The following is a 23,566-nucleotide window of genomic DNA, read 5'->3' as shown; positions in this document are numbered from 1 at the left end:
CACAGAAATTGCGTCGCTATAGAATACTATGGGTTCTATGACTTCTCCTTCTAAATCGTGTAACGTTTCTATGGAAACGACAGGATTGAGTTTTGGGACACGAGTATCTCCTTTCCGATGCACTGTTCCCACTTTACTACATCCCTCGCTCCCTCACATGAATAATTAACACAGAAATTGCGTCGCTATGAAATACTATGTGCTCAATGACTTCTCCTCCTAAATCGAGTCACGTTTCAATGGAAACGACAGGATTTAGTTTTGGGACACGAGTATCTCCTTTCCGATGCACTGTTCCCACTTTTCTACATCCCTCGCTCCCTCACATGAATAATTAACACAGAAATTGCGTCGCTATGAAATACTATGTGCTCAATGACTTCTCCTCCTAAATCGAGTCACGTTTCTATGGAAACGACAGGATTTAGATTTGGGACACGAGTATCTCATTTCCGATGCACTGTTCCCACTTTACTACATCCCTCGCTCCCTAACATGAGTAATTAACACAGAAATTGCGTCGCTATGAAATACTATGTGCTCAATGACTTCTCCTCCTAAATCGAGTCACGTTTCAATGGAAGCGACAGGATTTAGTTTTGGGATACGAGTAACTCCTTTCCGATGCACTATTCATTCTTTACCTCAACGCTCGCTCCCTCACATTGACGAATTAACACAGAAATTGCGTCGCTATGAAATACTATGGGTTCTATGACTTCTCCTTCTAAATCGTGTAACGTTTCTTTGGAAACGACAAGATTGAGTTTTGGGACACGAGTGTCTCCTTTCCGATGCACTGTTCCCACTTTACTACATCCCTCGCTCCCTCACATGAATAATTAACACAGAAATTGCGTCGCTATGATATACAATGTGCTCAATGACTTCTCCTCCAAAATCGAGTCACATTCCAATGGTGACGACAGGATTTAGTTTTGGGATACGAGTAACTCCTTTCCGATGCACTGTTCCCTCTTTACTACATCCCTCGCTCCCTCACATGAATAATTAACACAGAAATTGCGTCGCTATGAAATACTATGTGCTCAATGACTTCTCCTCTTAAATCGAGTCACGTTTCAAAGGAAACGACAGGATTTAGTTTTGGGACTCGAGTATCTCCTTTCCGATGCACTGTTCCCTCTTTACTACATCCCTCGCTCCCTCACATGAATAATTAACACAGAAATTGCGTCGCTATGAAATACTATGTGCTCAATGACTTCTCCTCCTAAATCGAGTCACGTTTCAATGGAAACGACAGGATTTAGTTTTGGGACACGAGTTTCTCCTTTCCGATGCACTGTTCCCTCTTTACTACATCCCTCGCTCCCTCACATGAATAATTAACACAGAAATTGCGTCGCTATGAAATACTATGTGCTCAATGACTTCTCCTCTTAAATCGAGTCACGTTTCAATGGAAACGACAGGATTTAGTTTTGGGATACGAGTAACTCCTTTCCGGTGCACTATTCATTCTTTACCTCAACGCTCGCTCGCTCACATTGACGAATTAACACAGAAATTGCGTGGCTATGAAATACTATGGGTTCTATGACTTCTCCTTCTAAATCGTGTGACGTTTCTATGGAAACGAGAGGATTTAGTTTTGGGACACGAGTATCTCCTTTCCGATGCACTGTTCCCACTTTACTACATCCCTCGCTCCCTCACATGAATAATTAACACAGAAATTGCATCGCTATGAAATACTATGTGCTCAACGACTTCTCCTCCTAAATCGAGTCACGTTTCTATGGAAACGACAGGATTTAGTTTTGGGATACGAGTAACTCCTTTCCGATGCACTATTCATTCTTTACCTCAACGCTCGCTCCCTCACATTGACGAATTAACACATCAATTGCGTCGCTATGAAATACTATGGGTTCTATGACTATTACTTCTAAATCGTGTAACGTTTCTATGGAAACGACAGGATTGAGTTTTGGGACACGAGTGTCTCCTTTCCGATGCACTGTTCCCACTTTACTACGTCCCTCGCTCCCTCGCATGAATAATTAACACAGAAATTGCGTCGCTATGATATACTATGTGCTCAATGACTTCTCCACCTAAATCGAGTCATGTTTCAATGGAAACGGCAGGATTTAGTTTTGGGATACGAGTAATTCCTTTCCGATGCACTGTTCCCACTTTACTACATCCCTCGCTCCCTCACATGATTAATTAACACAGAAATTGCGTCGCTATGAAATACTATGTGATCAATGACTTCTCCTCCTAAATCGAGTCACGTTTCAATGGAAACGACAGGATTTAGTTTTCGGATACGAGTAACTCCTTTCCGATGCACTATTCATTCTTTACCTTAACGCTCGCTCCCTCACATTGACGAATTAACACAGAAATTGCGTCGCTATGAAATACTATGGGTTCTATGACTTCTGTTTTTAAATCGTGTAACGTTTCTATGGAAACGACAGGGTTGAGTTTTGGGACACGAGTATCTCCTTTCCGATGCACTGTTCCCACTTTACTACATCCTTCACTCCCTCACAAGAATAATTAACACAGATATTGCGTCGCTATGAAATACTATGTGCTCAATCACTTCTCCTAAATCGAGTCACGTTTCAATGGAAACGACAGGATTTAGTTTTGGGACACGAGTATCTCCTTTCCGATTCACTGTTCCCACTTTACTACATCCCTCGCTCCCTCACATTAATAATTAACACAGAAATTGCGTCGCTATGAATTACTATGTGCTCAATGACTTTTCCTCCTAAATCGAGTCACGTTTCAATGGAAACGACAGGATTTAGTTTTGGGATACGAGTAACTCCTTTCCGATGCACTATTCAATCTTTACCTCAACGCTCGCTCCCTCACATTGACGAATTAACACAGAAATTGCGTCGCTATGAAATACTACGTGCTCAATGACTTCTCCTCCTAAATCGAGTCATGTTTCAATGGAAACGACAGGATTTAGTTTTGGGATACGAGTAATTCCTTTCCGATGCACTGTTCCCACTTTACTACATCCCTCGCTCCCTCACATGAATAATTGACACAGAAATTGCGTCGCTGTGAAGTACTATGTGCTCAATGACTTCTCCTCCTAAATCGAGTCACATTTCAATGGAAACGACAGGATTTAGTTTTGGGATACGAGTAATTCCTTTCTGATGCATTGTTCCCACTTTACTACATCCCTCGCTCCCTCACATGAATAATTAACACAGAAATTGCGTCGCTATGAAATACTATGTGCTCAATGACTTCTCCTCCTAAATCGAGTCACATTTCAATGGAAACGACAGGATTTAGTTTTGGGATACGAGTAACTACTTTCCGATGCACTGTTCCACTTTACTACATCCCTCGCTCCCTCACATGAATAATTAACACAGAAATTGCGTCGCTATGAAATACTATGTGCTCAATGACTTCTCCTCATAAATCGAGTCACGTTTCAATGGAAACGACAGGATTTAGTTTTCGGATACGAGTAATTCCTTTCCGATGCACTGTTCCCAATTTACTACATCCCTCGCTCCCTCACATGAATAATTAACAGAGAAATTGTGTCGCTATGAAATACTATGTGCCCAATGACTTCTTCACCTAAATCGAGTCACGTTTCTATGGAAACGACAGGATTTAGTTTTGGGACACGAGTATCTCCTTTCCAATGCACCGTTCCCACTTTACTACATCCCTCGCTCCCTCACATGAATAATTAACACAGAAATTGCGTCGCTATGAAATACTATGTGCTCAATGACTTCTCCTCCTAAATCGAGTCACGTTTCAATGGAAACGACAGGATTTAGTTTTGGGATACGGGTAACTCCTTTCCGATGCACTATTCATTCTGTACCTCAACGCTCGCTCCCTCACGTTGACGAATTAACACAGAAATTGCGTCGCTATAGAATACTATGGGTTCTATGACTTCTCCTTCTAAATCGTGTAACGTTTCTATGGAAACGACAGGATTTAGTTTTGGGACACGAGTATCTCCTTTCCGATGCACTGTTCCCACTTTTCTACATCCCTCGCTCCCTCACATGAATAATTAACACAGAAATTGCGTCGCTATGAAATACTATGTGCTCAATGACTTCTCCTCCTAAATCGAGTCACGTTTCTATGGAAACGAGAGGATTTAATTTTGGGACACGAGTATCTCATTTCCGATGCACTGTTCCCACTTTACTACATCCCTCGCTCCCTCACATGAGTAATTAACACAGAAATTGCGTCGCTATGAAATACTATGTGCTCAATGACTTCTCCTCCTAAATCGAGTCACGTTTCAATGGAAGCGACAGGATTTAGTTTTGGGATACGAGTAACTCCTTTCCGATGCACTATTCATTCTTTACCTCAACGCTCGCTCCCTCACATTGACGAATTAACACAGAAATTGCGTCGCTATGAAATACTATGGGTTCTATGACTTCTCCTTCTAAATCGTGTAACGTTTCTTTGGAAACGACAAGATTGAGTTTTGGGACACGAGTGTCTCCTTTCCGATGCACTGTTCCCACTTTACTACATCCCTCGCTCCCTCACATGAATAATTAACACAGAATTTGCGTCGCTATGATATACAATGTGCTCAATGACTTCTCCTCTTAAATCGAGTCACGTTTCAATGGAAACGACAGGATTTAGTTTTGGGACACGAGTATCTCCTTTCCGATGCACTGTTCCCTCTTTACTACATCCCTCGCTCCCTCACATGAATAATTAACACAGAAATTGCGTCGCTATGAAATACTATGTGCTCAATGACTTCTCCTCCTAAATCGAGTCACGTTTCAATGGAAACGACAGGATTTAGTTTTGGGACACGAGTATCTCCTTTCCGATGCACTGTTCCCTCTTTACTACATCCCTCGCTCCCTCACATGAATAATTAACACAGAAATTGCGTCGCTATGAAATACTATGTGCTCAATGACTTCTCCTCTTAAATCGAGTCACGTTTCAATGGAAACGACAGGATTTAGTTTTGGGATACGAGTAACTCCTTTCCGATGCACTATTCATTCTTTACCTCAACGCTCGCTCGCTCACATTGACGAATTAACACAGAAATTGCGTGGCTATTAAATACTATGGGTTCTATGACTTCTCCTTCTAAATCGTGTGACGTTTCTATGGAAACGACAGGATTTAGTTTTGGGACACGAGTATCTCCTTTCCGATGCAGTGTTCCCACTTTACTACATCCCTCGCTCCCTCACATGAATAATTAACACAGAAATTGCATCGCTATGAAATACTATGTGCTCAACGACTTCTCCTCCTAAATCGAGTCACGTTTCTATGGAAACGACAGGATTTAGTTTTGGGATACGAGTAACTCCTTTCCGATGCACTATTCATTCTTTACCTCAACGCTCGCTCCCTCACATTGACGAATTAACACAGAAATTGCGTCGCTATGAAATACTATGGGTTCTATGACTTCTCCTTCTAAATCGTGTAACGTTTCTATGGAAACGACAGGATTTACTTTTGGGACACGAGTATCTCCTTTCCGATGCACTGTTCCCACTTTACTACATCCCTCGCTCCCTCACATGAATAATTAACACAGAAATTGCGTCGCTATGAAATGCTATGTGCTCAATGACTTCTCCTCCAAAATCGAGTCACATTCCAATGGAAACGACAGGATTTAGTTTTGGGATACGAGTAACTCCTTTCCGATGCACTATTCATTCTTCACCTCAACGCTCGCTCCCTCACATTGACGAATTAACACAGAAACTGCGTCGCTATGAAATACTATGGGTTCTATGACTTCTCCTTCTAAATCGTGTAACGTTTCTATGGAAACGACAGGATTTAGTTTTGTGACACGAGTATCTCCTTTCCGATGCACTGTTCCCACTTTACTACATCCCTCGCTCCCTCACATAAATAATTAACACAGAAATTGCGTCGCTATGAAATACTATGTGCTCAATGACTTCTCCTCCTAAATCGAGTCACGTTTCAATGGAAACGACAGGATTTAGTTTTGGGATACGTGTAACTCCTTTCCGATGCACTATTCATTCTTTACCTCAACGCTCGCTCCCTCACATTGACGAATTAACACAGAAATTGCGTCGCTATGAAATACTATGGGTTCTATGACTTCTCCTTCTAAATCGTGTAACGTTTCTATGGAAACGGCAGGATTTAGTTTTGAGACACAAGTATCTCCTTTCCGATGCACAGTTCCCACTTTACTACATCCCTCGCTCCCTCACATGAATAATTAACACAGAAATTGCGTCGCTATGAAATACTATGTGCTCAATGACTTCTCCTCCTAAATCGAGTCACGTTTCAATGGAAACGACAGGATTTAGTTTTGGGATACGTGTAACTCCTTTCCGATGCACTATTCATTCTTTACCTCAACGCTCGCTCCCTCACATTGACGAATTAACACAGAAATTGCGTCGCTATGAAATACTATGGGTTCTATGACTTCTCCTTCTAAATCGTGTAACGTTTCTATGGAAACGGCAGGATTTAGTTTTGAGACACAAGTATCTCCTTTCCGATGCACAGTTCCCACTTTACTACATCCCTCGCTCCCTCACATGAATAATTAACACAAAAATTGCGTCGCTATGAAATATTATGTGCTCAATGACTTCCCCTCCTAAATCGAGTCACGTTTCAATGGAAACGACAGGATTTAATTTTGGGACACGAGTATCTCATTTCCGATGCACTGTCCCCACTTTACTACATCCCTCGCTCCCTCACATGAATAATTAACACAGAAATTGCGTCGCTATGAAATACTATGTGCTCAATGACTTCTCCTCCTAAATCGAGTCACGTTTCAATGGAGACGACAAGATTTAGTTTTGGGATACGAGTATCTCCTTTTCGATGCACTATTCATTGTTTACCTCAACGCTCGCTCCCTCACATTGACGAATTAACACAGAAATTGCGTCGCTATGAAATACTATGTGTTCTATGACTTCTCCTTCTAAATCGTGTAACGTTTCTATGGAAACGACAGGATTGAGTTTTGGGACACGAGTATCTCCTTTCCGATGCACTGTTCCCACTTTACTACATCCCTCGCTCCCTCACATGAATAATTAACACAGAAATTGCGTCGCTATGAAATACTATGTGCTCAACGACTTCTCCTCCTAAATCGAGTCACGTTTCTATGGAAACGACAGGATTTAGTTTTGGGACACGAGTATCTCCTTTCCGATGCACTGTTCCCACTTTACTAAATCCCTCTCTCCCTCACATGAATAATTAACACAGAAATTGCGTCGCTATGAAATACTATGTGCTCAATGACTTCTCCTCCTAAATCGAGTCACGTTTCAATGGAAACGGCAGGATTTAGTTTTGGGACACGAGTATCTCCTTTCCGATGCACTGTTCCCACTTTACTACATCCCTCGCTTCCTCACATAAATAATTAACACAGAAATTGCGTCGCTATGAAATACTATGAGCTCAATGACTTCTCCTCCTAAATCGAGTCACGTTTCAATGGAAACGACAGGATTTAGCTTTGGGATACGAGTAACTCCATTCCGATGCACTATTCATTCTTTACCGCAACGCTCGCTCCCTCACATTGACGAATTAACACAGAAATTGCGTCGCTATGAAATACTATGGGTTCTATGACTTCTCCTTCTAAATCGTGTAACGTTTCTATGGAAACGACAGGATTTAGTTTTGGGATACGAGTAACTCCTTTCCGATGCACTATTCAATCTTTACCTCAACGCTCGCTCCCTCACATGAATAATTAACACAGAAATTGCGTCGCTATGAAATTCTACGTACTCAATGACTTCTCCTCCTAAATCGAGTCACGTTTCAATGGAAACGACAGGATTTAGTTTTGGGATACGAGTAATTCCTTTCCGATGCACTGTTCCCACTTTACTACATCCCTCGCTCCCTCACATGAATAATTGACACAGAAATTGCGTCGCTGTGAAGTACTATGTGCTCAATGACTTCTCCTCCTAAATCGAGTCACGTTTCAATGGAAACGACAGGATTTAGTTTTGGGATACGAGTAATTCCTTTCCGATGCACTGTTCCCACTTTACTACATCCCTCGCTCCCTCACATGAATGATTAACACAGAAATTGCGTCGCTATGAAATACTATGTGCTCAATGACTTCTCCTCCTAAATCGAGTCACATTTCAATGAAAACGACAGGATTTAGTTTTGGGATACGAGTAACTACTTTCCGATGCACTGTTCCCACTTTACTACATCCCTCGCTCCCTCACATGAATAATTTACACAGAAATTGCGTCGCTATGAAATACTATGTGCTCAATGACTTCTCCTCCTAAATCGAGTCACGTTTCAATGGAAACGACAGGATTTAGTTTTGGGATACGGGTAACTCCTTTCCGATGCACTATTCATTCTTTACCTCAACGCTCGCTCCCTCACGTTGACGAATTAACACAGAAATTGCGTCGCTATAGAATACTATGGGTTCTATGACTTCTCCTTCTAAATCGTGTAACGTTTCTATGGAAACGACAGGATTGAGTTTTGGGACACGAGTATCTCCTTTCCGATGCACTGTTCCCACTTTACTACATCCCTCGCTCCCTCACATGAATAATTAACACAGAAATTGCGTCGCTATTAAATACTATGTGCTCAACGACTTCTCCTCCTAAGTCGAGTCACGTTTCAATGGAAACGACAGGATTTAGTTATGGGATACGAGTAATTCCTTTCCGATCCACTGTTCCCACTTTACTACGTCCCTCGCTCCCTCACATGAATAATTAACACAGAAATTGCGTCGCTATGAAATACTATGTGCTCAATGACTTCTCCTCCTAAATCGAGTCACGTTTCAATGGAAACGACAGGATTTAGTTTTGGGACACGAGTATCTCCTTTCCGATGCACTGTTCCCACTTTACTAGATCCCTCGCTCCCTCACATGAATAATTAACACAGAAATTGCGTCGCTATGAAATACTATGTGCTCAATGACTTCTCCTCCTAAATCGAGTCACGTTTCTATGGAAACGACAGGATTTAGTTTTGGGACACGAGTATCTCCTTTCCGATGCACTGTTCCCACTTTACTACATCCCTCGCTCCCTCACATGAGTAATTAACACAGAAATTGCGTCGCTATGAAATACTATGTGCTCAATGACATCTCCTCCTAAATCGAGTCAAGTTTCAATGGAAGCGACAGGATTTAGTTTTCTGATACGAGTAACTCCTTTCCGATGCACTATTCATTCTTTACCTCAACGCTCGCTCCCTCACATTGACGAATTAACACAGAAATTGCGTCGCTATGAAATACTATGGGTTCTATGACTTTTACTTCTAAATCGTGTAACGTTTCTATGGAAACGACAGGATTGAGTTTTGGGACACGAGTGTCTCCTTTCCGATGCACTGTTCCCACTTTACTACGTCCCTCGCTCCCTCGCATGAATAATTAACACAGAAATTGCGTCGCTATGATATACTATGTGCTCAATGACTTCTCCACCTAAATCGAGTCACGTTTCAATGGAAACGGCAGGATTTAGTTTTGGGATACGAGTAATTCCTTTCCGATGCACTGTTCCCACTTTACTACATCCCTCGCTCCCTCACATGATTAATTAACACAGAAATTGCGTCGCTATGAAATACTATGTGATCAATGACTTCTCCTCCTAAATCGAGTCACGCTTCAATGGAAACGACAGGATTTAGTTTTCGGATACGAGTAACTCCTTTCCGATGCACTATTCATTCTTTACCTTAACGCTCGCTCCCTCACATTGACGAATTAACACAGAAATTGCGTCGCTATGAAATACTATGGGTTCTATGACTTCTGTTTTTAAATCGTGTAACGTTTCTATGGAAACGACAGGGTTGAGTTTTGGGACACGAGTATCTCCTTTCCGATGCACTGTTCCCACTTTACTACATCCTTCGCTCCCTCACAAGAATAATTAACACAGATATTGCGTCGCTATGAAATACTATGTGCTCAATCACTTCTCCTAAATCGAGTCACGTTTCAATGGAAACGACAGGATTTAGTTTTGGGACACGAGTATCTCCTTTCCGATTCACTGTTCCCACTTTACTACATCCCTCGCTCCCTCACATTAATAATTAACACAGAAATTGCGTCGCTATGAAATACTATGTGCACAATGACTTTTCCTCCTAAATCGAGTCACGTTTCAATGGAAACGACAGGATTTAGTTTTGGGATACGAGTAACTCCTTTCCGATGCACTATTCAATCTTTACCTCAACGCTCGCTCCCTCACATTGACGAATTAACACAGAAATTGCGTCGCTATGAAATACTACGTGCTCAATGACTTCTCCTCCTAAATCGAGTCATGTTTCAATGGAAACGACAGGATTTAGTTTTGGGATACGAGTAATTCCTTTCCGATGCACTGTTCCCACTTTACTACATCCCTCGCTCCCTCACATGAATAATTGACACAGAAATTGCGTCGCTGTGAAGTACTATGTGCTCAATGACTTCTCCTCCTAAATCGAGTCACGTTTCAATGGAAACGACAGGATTTAGTTTTGGGATACGAGTAATTCCTTTCCGATGCATTGTTCCCACTTTACTACATCCCTCGCTCCCTCACATGAAAAATTAACACAGAAATTGCGTCGCTATGAAATACTATGTGCTCAATGACTTCTCCTCCTAAATCGAGTCACATTTCAATGGAAACGACAGGATTTAGTTTTGGGATACGAGTAACTACTTTCCGATGCACTGTTCCACTTTACTACATCCCTCGCTCCCTCACATGAATAATTAACACAGAAATTGCGTCGCTATGAAATACTATGTGCTCAATGACTTCTCCTCATAAATCGAGTCACGTTTCAATGGAAACGACAGGATTTAGTTTTCGGATACGAGTAATTCCTTTCCGATGCACTGTTCCCACTTTACTACATCCCTCGCTCCCTCACATGAATAATTAACAGAGAAATTGTGTCGCTATCAAATACTATGTGCTCAATGACTTCTCCTCCTAAATCGAGTCACGTTTCTATGGAAACGACAGGATTTAGTTTTGGGACACGAGTATCTCCTTTCCAATGCACCGTTCCCACTTTACTACATCCCTCGCTCCCTCACATGAATAATTAACACAGAAATTGCGTCGCTATGAAATACTATGTGCTCAATGACTTCTCCTTCTAAATCGAGTCACGTTTCAATGGAAACGACAGGATTTAGTTTTGGGATACGGGTAACTCCTTTCCGATGCACTATTCATTCTGTACCTCAACGCTCGCTCCCTCACGTTGACGAATTAACACAGAAATTGCGTCGCTATAGAATACTATGGGTTCTATGACTTCTCCTTCTAAATCGTGTAACGTTTCTATGGAAACGACAGGATTGAGTTTTGGGACACGAGTATCTCCTTTCCGATGCACTGTTCCCACTTTACTACATCCCTCGCTCCCTGACATGAATAATTAACACAGAAATTGCGTCGCTATGAAATACTATGTGCTCAATGACTTCTCCTCCTAAATCGAGTCACGTTTCAATGGAAACGACAGGATTTAGTTTTGGGACACGAGTATCTCCTTTCCGATGCACTGTTCCCACTTTTCTACATCCCTCGCTCCCTCACATGAATAATTAACACAGAAATTGCGTCGCTATGAAATACTATGTGCTCAATGACTTCTCCTCCTAAATCGAGTCACGTTTCTATGGAAACGACAGGATTTAGATTTGGGACACGAGTATCTCATTTCCGATGCACTGTTCCCACTTTACTACATCCCTCGCTCCCTAACATGAGTAATTAACACAGAAATTGCGTCGCTATGAAATACTATGTGCTCAATGACTTCTCCTCCTAAATCGAGTCACGTTTCAATGGAAGCGACAGGATTTAGTTTTGGGATACGAGTAACTCCTTTCCGATGCACTATTCATTCTTTACCTCAACGCTCGCTCCCTCACATTGACGAATTAACACAGAAATTGCGTCGCTATGAAATACTATGGGTTCTATGACTTCTCCTTCTAAATCGTGTAACGTTTCTTTGGAAACGACAAGATTGAGTTTTGGGACACGAGTGTCTCCTTTCCGATGCACTGTTCCCACTTTACTACATCCCTCGCTCCCTCACATGAATAATTAACACAGAAATTGCGTCGCTATGATATACAATGTGCTCAATGACTTCTCCTCCAAAATCGAGTCACATTCCAATAATGACGACAGGATTTAGTTTTGGGATACGAGTAACTCCTTTCCGATGCACTGTTCCCTCTTTACTACATCCCTCGCTCCCTCACATGAATAATTAACACAGAAATTGCGTCGCTATGAAATACTATGTGCTCAATGACTTCTCCTCTTAAATCGAGTCACGTTTCAATGGAAACGACAGGATTTAGTTTTGGGACTCGAGTATCTCCTTTCCGATGCACTGTTCCCTCTTTACTACATCCCTCGCTCCCTCACATGAATAATTAACACAGAAATTGCGTCGCTATGAAATACTATGTGCTCAATGACTTCTCCTCCTAAATCGAGTCACGTTTCAATGGAAACGACAGGATTTAGTTTTGGGACACGAGTATCTCCTTTCCGATGCACTGTTCCCTCTTTACTACATCCCTCGCTCCCTCACATGAATAATTAACACAGTAATTGCGTCGCTATGAAATACTATGTGCTCAATGACTTCTCCTCTTAAATCGAGTCACGTTTCAATGGAAACGACAGGATTTAGTTTTGGGATACGAGTAACTCCTTTCCGGTGCACTATTCATTCTTTAACTCAACGCTCGCTCGCTCACATTGACGAATTAACACAGAAATTGCGTGGCTATGAAATACTATGGGTTCTATGACTTCTCCTTCTAAATCGTGTGACGTTTCTATGGAAACGAGAGGATTTAGTTTTGGGACACGAGTATCTCCTTTCCGATGCACTGTTCCCACTTTACTACATCCCTCGCTCCCTCACATGAATAATTAACACAGAAATTGCATCGCTATGAAATACTATGTGCTCAAAGACTTCTCCTCCTAAATCGAGTCACGTTTCTATGGAAACGACAGGATTTAGTTTTGGGATACGAGTAACTCCTTTCCGATGCACTATTCATTCTTTACCTCAACGCTCGCTCCCTCACATTGACGAATTAACACATCAATTGCGTCGCTATGAAATACTATGGGTTCTATGACTATTACTTCTAAATCGTGTAACGTTTCTATGGAAACGACAGGATTGAGTTTTGGGACACGAGTGTCTCCTTTCCGATGCACTGTTCCCACTTTACTACGTCCCTCGCTCCCTCGCATGAATAATTAACACAGAAATTGCGTCGCTATGATATACTATGTGCTCAATGACTTCTCCACCTAAATCGAGTCACGTTTCAATGGAAACGGCAGGATTTAGTTTTGGGATACGAGTAATTCCTTTCCGATGCACTGTTCCCACTTTACTACATCCCTCGCTCCCTCACATGATTAATTAGCACAGAAATTGCGTCGCTATGAAATACTATGTGATCAATGACTTCTCCTCCTAAATCGAGTCACGTTTCAATGGAAACGACAGGATTTAGTTTTCGGATACGAGTAACTCCTTTCCGATGCACTATTCATTCCTTACCTTAACGCTCGCTCCCTCACATTGACGAATTAACACAGAAATTGCGTCGCTATGAAATACTATGGGTTCTATGACTTCTGTTTTTAAATCGTGTAACGTTTCTATGGAAACGACAGGGTTGAGTTTTGGGACACGAGTATCTCCTTTCCGATGCACTGTTCCCACTTTACTACATCCTTCGCTCCCTCACAAGAATAATTAACACAGATATTGCGTCGCTATGAAATACTATGTGCTCAATCACTTCTCCTAAATCGAGTCACGTTTCAATGGAAACGACAGGATTTAGTTTTGGGACACGAGTATCTCCTTTCCGATTCACTGTTCCCACTTTACTACATCCCTCGCTCCCTCACATTAATAATTAACACAGAAATTGCGTCGCTATGAATTACTATGTGCTCAATGACTTTTCCTCCTAAATCGAGTCACGTTTCAATGGAAACGACAGGATTTAGTTTTGGGATACGAGTAACTCCTTTCCGATGCACTATTCAATCTTTACCTCAACGCTCGCTCCCTCACATTGACGAATTAACACAGAAATTGCGTCGCTATGAAATACTACGTGCTCAATGACTTCTCCTCCTAAATCGAGTTATGTTTCAATGGAAACGACAGGATTTAGTTTTGGGATACGAGTAATTCCTTTCCGATGCACTGTTCCCACTTTACTACATCCCTCGCTCCCTCACATGAATAATTGACACAGAAATTGCGTCGCTGTGAAGTACTATGTGCTCAATGACTTCTCCTCCTAAATCGAGTCACATTTCAATGGAAACGACAGGATTTAGTTTTGGGATACGAGTAATTCCTTTCCGATGCATTGTTCCCACTTTACTACATCCCTCGCTCCCTCACATGAATAATTAACACAGAAATTGCGTCGCTATGAAATACTATGTGCTCAATCACTTCTCCTCCTAAATCGAGTCACATTTCAATGGAAACGACAGGATTTAGTTTTGGGATACGAGTAACTACTTTCCGATGCACTGTTCCACTTTACTACATCCCTCGCTCCCTCACATGAATAATTAACACAGAAATTGCGTCGCTATGAAATACTATGTGCTCAATGACTTCTCCTCATAAATCGAGTCACGTTTCAATGGAAACGACAGGATTTAGTTTTCGGATACGAGTAATTCCTTTCCGATGCACTGTTCCCAATTTACTACATCCCTCGCTCCCTCACATGAATAATTAACAGAGAAATTGTGTCGCTATGAAATACTATGTGCTCAATGACTTCTTCTCCTAAATCGAGTCACGTTTCTATGGAAACGACAGGATTTAGTTTTGGGACACGAGTATCTCCTTTCCAATGCACCGTTCCCACTTTACTACATCCCTCGCTCCCTCACATGAATAATTAACACAGAAATTGCGTCGCTATGAAATACTATGTGCTCAATGACTTCTCCTCCTAAATCGAGTCACGTTTCAATGGAAACGACAGGATTTAGTTTTGGGATACGGGTAACTCCTTTCCGATGCACTATTCATTCTGTACCTCAACGCTCGCTCCCTCACGTTGACGAATTAACACAGAAATTGCGTCGCTATAGAATACTATGGGTTCTATGACTTCTCCTTCTAAATCGTGTATGGTTTCTATGGAAACGACAGGATTGAGTTTTGGGACACGAGTATCTCCTTTCCGATGCACTGTTCCCACTTTACTACATGCCTCGCTCCCTCACATGAATAATTAACACAGAAATTGCGTCGCTATGAAATACTATGTGCTCAATGACTTCTCCTCCTAAATCGAGTCACGTTTCAATGGAAACGACAGGATTTAGTTTTGGGACACGAGTATCTCCTTTCCGATGCACTGTTCCCACTTTTCTACATCCCTCGCTCCCTCACATGAATAATTAACACAGAAATTGCGTCGCTATGAAATACTATGTGCTCAATGACTTCTCCTCCTAAATCGAGTCACGTTTCTATGGAAACGACAGGATTTAGTTTTGGGACACGAGTATCTCATTTCCGATGCACTGTTCCCACTTTACTACATCCCTCGCTCCCTCACATAAGTAATTAACACAGAAATTGCGTCGCTATGAAATACTATGTGCTCAATGACTTCTCCTCCTAAATCGAGTCACGTTTCAATGGAAGCGACAGGATTTATTTTTGGGATACGAGTAACTCCTTTCCGATGCACTATTCATTCTTTACCTCAACGCTCGCTCCCTCACATTGACGAATTAACACAGAAATTGCGTCGCTATGAAATACTATGGGTTCTATGACTTCTCCTTCTAAATCGTGTAATGTTTCTTTGGAAACGACAAGATTGAGTTTTGGGACACGAGTGTCTCCTTTCCGATGCACTGTTCCCACTTTACTACATCCCTCGCTCCCTCACATGAATAATTAACACAGAAATTGCGTCGCTATGATATACAATGTGCTCAATGACTTCTCCTCTTAAATCGAGTCACGTTTCAATGGAAACGACAGGATTTAGTTTTGGGACACGAGTATCTCCTTTCCGATGCACTGTTCCCTCTTTACTACATCCCTCGCTCCCTCACATGAATAATTAACACAGAAATTGCGTCGCTATGAAATACTATGTGCTCAATGACTTCTCCTCCTAAATCGAGTCACGTTTCAATGGAAACGACAGGATTTAGTTTTGGGACACGAGTATCTCCTTTCCGATGCACTGTTCCCTCTTTACTACATCCCTCGCTCCCTCACATGAATAATTAACACAGAAATTGCGTCGCTATGAAATACTATGTGCTCAATGACTTCTCCTCTTAAATCGAGTCACGTTTCAATGGAAACGACAGGATTTAGTTTTGGGATACGAGTAACTCCTTTCCGATGCACTATTCATTCTTTACCTCAACGCTCGCTCGCTCACATTGACGAATTAACACAGAAATTGCGTGGCTATGAAATACTATGGGTTCTATGACTTCTCCTTCTAAATCGTGTGACGTTTCTATGGAAACGAGAGGATTTAGTTTTGGGACACGAGTATCTCCTTTCCGATGCAGTGTTCCCACTTTACTACATCCCTCGCTCCCTCACATGAATAATTAACACAGAAATTGCATCGCTATGAAATACTATGTGCTCAACGACTTCTCCTCCTAAATCGAGTCACGTTTCTATGGAAACGACAGGATTTAGTTTTGGGATACAAGTAACTCCTTTCCGATGCACTATTCATTCTTTACCTCAACGCTCGCCCCCTCACATTGACGAATTAACACAGAAATTGCGTCGCTATGAAATACTATGGGTTCTATGACTTCTCCTTCTAAATCGTGTAACGTTTCTATGGAAACGACAGGATTTACTTTTGGGACACGAGTATCTCCTTTCCGATGCACTGTTCCCACTTTACTACATCCCTCGCTCCCTCACATGAATAATTAACACAGAAATTGCGTCGCTATGAAATGCTATGTGCTCAATGACTTCTCCTCCAAAATCGAGTCACATTCCAATGGAAACGACAGGATTTAGTTTTGGGATACGAGTAACTCCTTTCCGATGCACTATTCATTCTTCACCTCAACGCTCGCTCCCTCACATTGACGAATTAACACAGAAATTGCGTCGCTATGAAATACTATGGGTTCTATGACTTCTCCTTCTAAATCGTGTAACGTTTCTATGGAAACGACAGGATTTAGTTTTGTGACACGAGTATCTCCTTTCCGATGCACTGTTCCCACTTTACTACATCCCTCGCTCCCTCACATAAATAATTAACACAGAAATTGCGTCGCTATGAAATACTATGTGCTCAATGACTTCTCCTCCTAAATCGAGTCACGTTTCAATGGAAACGACAGGATTTAGTTTTGGGATACGTGTAACTCCTTTCCGATGCACTATTCATTCTTTACCTCAACGCTCGCTCCCTCACATTGACGAATTAACACAGAAATTGCGTCGCTATGAAATACTATGGGTTCTATGACTTCTCCTTCTAAATCGTGTAACGTTTCTATGGAAACGGCAGGATTTAGTTTTGAGACACAAGTATCTCCTTTCCGATGCACAGTTCCCACTTTACTACATCCCTCGCTCCCTCACATGAATAATTAACACAGAAATTGCGTCGCTATGAAATACTATGTGCTCAATGACTTCTCCTCCTAAATCGAGTCACGTTTCAATGGAAACGACAGGATTTAGTTTTGGGATACGTGTAACTCCTTTCCGATGCACTATTCATTCTTTACCTCAACGCTCGCTCCCTCACATTGACGAATTAACACAGAAATTGCGTCGCTATGAAATACTATGGGTTCTATGACTTCTCCTTCTAAATCGTGTAACGTTTCTATGGAAACGGCAGGATTTAGTTTTGGGATACGAGTATCTCCTTTTCGATGCACTATTCATTGTTTACCTCAACGCTCGCTCCCTCACATTGACGAATTAACACAGAAATTGCGTCGCTATGAAATACTATGTGTTCTATGACTTCTCCTTCTAAATCGTGTAACGTTTCTATGGAAACGACAGGATTGAGTTTTGGGACACGAGTATCTCCTTTCCGATGCACTGTTCCCACTTTACTACATCCCTCGCTCCCTCACATGAATAATTAACACAGAAATTGCGTCGCTATGAAATACTATGTGCTCAACGACTTCTCCTCCTAAATCGAGTCACGTTTCTATGGAAACGACAGGATTTAGTTTTGGGACACGAGTATCTCCTTTCCGATGCACTGTTCCCACTTTACTAAATCCCTCTCTCCCTCACATGAATAATTAACACAGAAATTGCGTCGCTATGAAATACTATGTGCTCAATGACTTCTCCTCCTAAATCGAGTCACGTTTCAATGGAAATGGCAGGATTTAGTTTTGGGACACGAGTATCTCCTTTCCGATGCACTGTTCCCACTTTACTACATCCCTCGCTTCCTCACATAAATAATTAACACAGAAATTGCGTCGCTATGAAATACTATGAGCTCAATGACTTCTCCTCCTAAATCGAGTCACGTTTCAATGGAAACGACAGGATTTAGTTTTGGGATACGAGTAGCTCCTTTCCGATGCACTATTTATTCTTTACCTCAACGCTCGCTCCCTCACACTGACGAATTAACACAGAAATTGCGTCGCTATGAAATACTATTGGTTCTATGACTTCTCCTTCTAAATCGTGTAACGTTTCTATGCAAACGACAGGATTGAGTTTTGGGACACGAGTATCTCCTTTCCGATGCACTGTTCCCACTTTACTACATCCCTCGCTCCCTCACATGAATAATTAACACAAATATTGCGTCGCTATGAAATATTATGTGCTCAATGACTTCTCCTCCTAAATCGAGTCACGTTTCAATGGAAACGACAGGATTTAGTTTTGGGACACGAGTATCTCCTTTCCGATGCACTGTTCCCACTTTACAACATCCCTCCCTCCCTCACATGAATAATTAACACAGAAATTGCGTCGCTATGAAATACTATGTGCTCAATGACATCTCCTCCTAAATCGAGTCACGTTTCAATGGAAACGACAGGATTTAGTTTTGGGATACGAGTAACTCCTTTCCGATGCACTATTCATTCTTTACCTCAACGCTCGCTCCCTCACATTGATGAATTAACACAGAAATTGCGTCGCTATGAAATACTATGGATTCTATGACTTCTCCTTCTAAATTGTGTAACGTTTCTATGGAAACGAGAGGATTGAGTCTTGGGACAAGAGTATCTCCTTTCCGATGCACTGTTCCCACTTTACTACATCCCTCGCTCCCTCACATGAATAATTAACACAAAAATTGCGTCGCTATGAAATACTATGTGCTCAATGACTTCTCCTCCTAATTCGAGTCACGTTTCCATGGAAACGACAGGATTTAGTTATGGGACACGAGTATCTCCTTTCCGATGCACTGTTCCCACTTTACTACATCCCTCGCTCCCTCACATGAATAATTAACACAGAAATTGCGTCGCTATGAAATACAATGTGCTCAATGACTTCTCCTCCTAAATCGAGTCACGTTTCTATGGAAACGACAGGATTTAGTTTTGGGATACGAGTAACTCCTTTCCGATGCACTATTCATTCTTTACCTCAACGCTCGCTCCCTCACTTTGACGAATTAGCTCAGAAATTGCGTCGCTATGAAACACTATGTGTTCTATGACTTCTCCTTCTAAATGGTGTAACGTTTCTATGGAAACGACAGGATTTAGTTTTGGGACACGAGTATCTCCTTTCCGATGCACTGTTCCCACTTTACTACATCCCTCGCGCCCTCACATGAATAATTAACACAGAAATTGCGTCGGTATGAAATACTATGTGCTCAATGACTTCTCCTCCTAAATCGAGTCACGTTTCAATGGAAACCACAGGATTTAGGTTTGGGATACGAGTAGCTCCTTTCCGATGCACTATTTATTCTTTACCTCAACGCTCTCTCCCTCACACTGACGAATTAACACAGAAATTGCGTCGCTATGTAATACTATGGGTTCTATGACTTCTCCTTCTAAATCGTGTAACGTTTCTATGGAAACGACAGGATTGAGTTTTGGAACACGAGTATCTCCTTTCCGATGCACTGTTCCCACTTTACTACATCTCTCGCTCCCTCACATGAATAATTAACACAAAAATTGCGTCGCTATGAAATATTATGTGCTCAATGACTTCTCCTCCTAAATCGAGTCACGTTTCAATGGAAACGACAGGATTTAGTTTTGGGACACGAGTATCTCCTTTCAGATGCACTGTTCCCACTTTACTACATCCCTCGCTCCCTCACATGAATAATTAACACAAAAATTGCGTCGCTATGAAATACTATGTGCTCAATGACTTCTCCTCCTAAATCGAGTCACGTTTCAATGGAAACGACAAGATTTAGTTTTGGGACACGAGTATCTCCTTTCCGATGCACTGTTCCCACTTTACTACATCCCTCGCTCCCTCACATGAATAATTAACACAGAAATTGCGTCGCTATGAAATACTATGTGCTCAATGACTTCTCCTCCTAAATCGAGTCACGTTTCTATGGAAACGACAGGATTTAGTTTTGGGATACAAGTAACTCCTTTCCGATGCACTATTCATTCTTTACCTCAACGCTCGCTCCCTCACATTGACGAATTAACACAGAAATTGCGTCGCCATGAAATACTATGGGTTCTATAACTTCTCCTTCTAAATCTTGTAACGTTTCTATGGAAACGACAGGATTTAGTTTTGGGACACGAGTATCTCCTTTCCGATGCACTGTACCCACTTTACTACATCCCTCGCTCCCTCACATGAATAATTAACACAGAAATTGTGTCGCTATGAAATACTATGTGCTCAATGACTTCTCCTCCTAAATCGAGTCACGCTTCAATGGAAACGACAGGATTTAGTTTTGGGATACGAGTAACTCCTTTCCGATGCACTATTCATTCTTTACCTCAACGTTCGCTCCCTCACATTGACAAATTAACACAGAAATTGCGTCGCTATGAAATACTATGGGTTCTATGACTTCTCCTTCTAAATCGTGTAACATTTCTATGGAAACGACGGGATTTAGTTTTGGAACACGAGTATCTCCTTTCCAAAGCACTGTTCCCACTTTACTACATCCCTCGCTCCCTCACATGAATAATTAACACAGATATTGCGTCGCTATCAAATACTATGTCTGGAATGACTTCTCCTCTAATATCGAGTCACGTTTCATTGGAAACGACAGGATTTAATTTTGGGATACGAGTAACTCCTTTCCGATGCACTTTTCATTCTTTACCTCAACGCTCGCTTCCTTACATTGACGAATTAACACAGAAATTGCGTCGCTATGGAATACAGTGGGTTCTATGACTTCTCCTTCTAAATCGTGTAAAGTATCTATGGAAACGCCAGGACTTAGTTTTGGGACACGAGTATCTCCTTTCCGATGCACTGTTCCCACTTTACTACATCCCTCGCTCCCTCAAATGAATAATTAACACAGAAATTGCGTCGGTATGAAATACTATGTGCTCAATGACCTCTCCTCCTAAATCGAGTCACGTTTCAATGGAAACGACAGGATTTAGTTTTGGGATACGAGTAACTCCTTTCCGATGCACTATTTATTCTTTACCTCAACGCTGGCTCCCTCACATTGACGAATTAACACAGAAATTGCGTCGTTATGAAATACTATGTGCTGAATGACTTCTCCTCCTAAATCGAGTCACGTTTCAATCGAAACGACAGGATTTAGTTTTGGGATACGAGTAATTCCTTTCTGATGCACTATTCATTCTTTACCTCAACGCTCGCTCCCTCACATTGACGAATTAACACAGAAATTGCGTCGCTATGAAATACTATGGGTTCTGTGACTTCCCCTTCTAAATCGTGTAACATTTCTATGGAAACGACAGGATTTAGTTTTGGAACACGAGTATCTCCTTTCCAAAGCTCTGTTCCCACTTTACTACATCCCTCGCTCCCTCACATGAATAATTAACACAAAAATTGCGTCGCTATGAAATATTATGTGCTCAATAACTTCTCCTCCTAAGTCGAGTCACGTTTCAATGGAAACGACACAATTTAGTTTTGGGACACGAGTATCTCCTTTCCGATGCACTGTTCCCACTTTACTACATCCCTCGCTCCCTCACATGAATAATTAACACAGAAATTGCGTCGCTATGAAATACTATGTGCTCAATGACTTCTCCTCCTAAATCGAGTCACGTTTCAATCGAAACGACAGGATTTAGTTTTGGGATACGAGTAATTCCTTTCTGATGCACTATTCATTCTTTACCTCAACGCTCGCTCCCTCACACTGACGAATTAACACAGAAATTGCGTCGCTATGAAATACTATGGGTTCTGTGACTTCTCCTTCTAAATCGTGTAACATTTCTATGGAAACGACAGGATTTAGTTTTGGAACACGAGTATCTCCTTTAAAAAGCTCTGTTCCCACTTTACTACATCCCTCGCTCCCTCACATGAATAATTAACACAAAAATTGCGTCGCTATGAAATATTATGTGCTCAATAACTTCTCCTCCTAAGTCGAGTCACGTTTCAATGGAAACGACACAATTTAGTTTTGGGACACGAGTATCTCCTTTCCGATGCACTGTTCCCACTTTACTACATCCCTCGCTCCCTCACATGAATAATTAACACAGACATTGCGTCGCTATGAAATACTATGTGCTCAATGACTTCTCCTCCTAAATCGAGTCACGTTTCAATCGAAACGACAGGATTTAGTTTTGGGATACGAGTAATTCCTTTCTGATGCACTATTCATTCTTTACCTCAACGCTCGCTCCCTCACACTGACGAATTAACACAGAAATTGCGTCGCTATGAAATACTATGGGTTCTGTGACTTCTCCTTCTAAATCGTGTAACATTTCTATGGAAACGACAGGATTTAGTTTTGGAACACGAGTATCTCCTTTCCAAAGCTCTGTTCCCACTTTACTACATCCCTCGCTCCCTCACATGAATAATTAACACAAAAATTGCGTCGCTATGAAATATTATGTGCTCAATAACTTCTCCTCCTAAATCGAGTCACGTTTCAATGGAAACGACACGATTTAGTTTTGGGACATGAGTATCTCCTTTCCGATGCACTGTTCCCACTTTACTACATCCCTCGCTCCCTCACATGAATAATTAACACAGAAATTGCGTCGCTATGAAATACTATGTGCTCAATGACTTCTCCTCCTAAATCGAGTCACGTTTCAATGGAAACGACAGGATTTAGTTTTGGGATACGAGTAACTCCTTTCCGATGCACTATTCATTCTTTACCTCAACGCTCGCTCCCTCACATTGACGAATTAACACAGAAATTGCGTCGCTATGAAATACTATGGGTTCTATGACT

This window comes from Schistocerca piceifrons, chromosome 5 (assembly GCF_021461385.2).
Source record: "Schistocerca piceifrons isolate TAMUIC-IGC-003096 chromosome 5, iqSchPice1.1, whole genome shotgun sequence".
Lineage (NCBI taxonomy): Eukaryota > Metazoa > Arthropoda > Insecta > Orthoptera > Acrididae > Schistocerca > Schistocerca piceifrons.
The sequence above is the reverse complement of the archived record's forward strand: the minus strand, read 5'-3'. Positions refer to the sequence as shown.